A 1,736-nucleotide genomic window follows, 5' to 3' on the forward strand; every position below is an offset into this window, starting at 1 on the left:
AGTTGGACCAAGTGAGGCCAATGGATGGAACCCATTTGCTTTCATTCCTTCCGTTCAATCAGCAAATAAATGAGAAGCCTCTACATGCCAGTGAGTCAGCTGGGTGGTAAGTATACTGTATGGAGCAAAACACAGAAATGTAGGGGGAAAAAATGAGGGAAATGAGAATATTTAGGTATATGAAGTAAAGAAATGAGATCTGAAAAACACCCTTTCCTTCACCAGAAGAAATTTGCATCCCCACAGTATGAAAAAAAAAAAATACTATTCAAAAGAGCATTTGTCCTAGTTGTAAATAAACACTAAAACAGCAACAAACCAAGGTGAAATTTTCTTACTTAGCACCTTCCATTATTTTGATTCCACAGTTAGTAGAACACTTCTTTATTTCTAAACATTATTTGCTAAATAAATAATTACCTGATGCTTGAATTTAAATTTTGATCTAAATTTCACACATTTCTGAGATGAAAGTGTTTTCAAAGGAGAAGAGCTTGAAAAAGTATAAAACATGAAGCATTTTCTTTATAGCTATGTGGTATAGTGGAAAGAGTTTAAGAATCAGGGTCAAAAGACTACCTTCAAGTCCCAGCTGTATCATAACTCGTAGGCTATGATCTTAGGCAAATTACTAATTATTTCTAAGCATCAGCTTCCTCACCTGAAAAACATCTACCTCACAGAGTTATTGTGAGAATCAAATAGGACATTTTGGATGAAAGTGTGTCCTGAACCACAAGCCATTGCCATATTTTTACACAAATTAAAAAAAAAATTTTTTTTTTTTTTTTAACGCATGCCTTCTATGTTTCTTTGCCAGCCACGCCCTCCCTCATGAGGTATTTTCTTAAGCACGCCCTGCTAATTTTTTTTTTTCCCACAGGACCACGTAAAAAAATTGGTATAGCAGCACTTAAAAAAATACCTCATGGTGGGAGGGTACCATTGGCAAACGTAGAAAAAGGCACACGTCATTTGCATAAAAATATGTTATACCCATAGGAATTACTCTTATTGTTGTCTTTGTGATAAGTCCATGTACTATGTTATATCCTGTTCTGTTCTCTTTTTGTATCTTTCATTTCCCAGCACTCTGGTACTGTGATAACAAGTATTTGTTGAATGAAAGAATGAATGAAATGATAATACTCCTGGTCATCTTGATAGGCTAGGTGTTTTGAATTGTTTGTCTAGGAGTGATGAAGAATCTTTGTACAGCTGGTTGGGTGAGATTTACCATGTATGCCCTTGGAATAGTTCTTATTTTCTTCTTCTGTGCAGCAAGCCAACTGACCCTTGCTGGTATCAAACCCACGTCATTGGCGTCTCAGGCAGTAGCTTCTTCTAAACAAGAAAATGAATCAGCCTAGACCAAGAAGAAAAACACGACAGTATGGATTAGCCCCAGTCCTACAGGCTAGGATGTGTGCTGGCTTAACAATCCTGTTTTCTAAATGACAAGAGGAGCTGTCTGAAAAAAATGGAGAGGCATAATCTGTGTCCCTTTTAAGGAAAACAAATAGAACAAGCTCACACTTTCACCTGCCACCCATCCAAACACTGAGCTAGGGAAACACAGAGCAGTACTTCCTTCTAGAATTTCTTGTATCCAGACTTTCAGACATATCGTACCCCTCACTTCCCTAAACGTTCACCTCTGTGTAATGCACACAGACATATGGGTAAATCAACAACAATCCTCAAGGAAGCTATAACCACCCAGCATGTACATTTCG

The sequence above is a fragment of the Elephas maximus genome, chromosome 10 (genome assembly GCF_024166365.1).
Source record: "Elephas maximus indicus isolate mEleMax1 chromosome 10, mEleMax1 primary haplotype, whole genome shotgun sequence".
Taxonomy (NCBI): Eukaryota; Metazoa; Chordata; class Mammalia; order Proboscidea; family Elephantidae; genus Elephas; species Elephas maximus.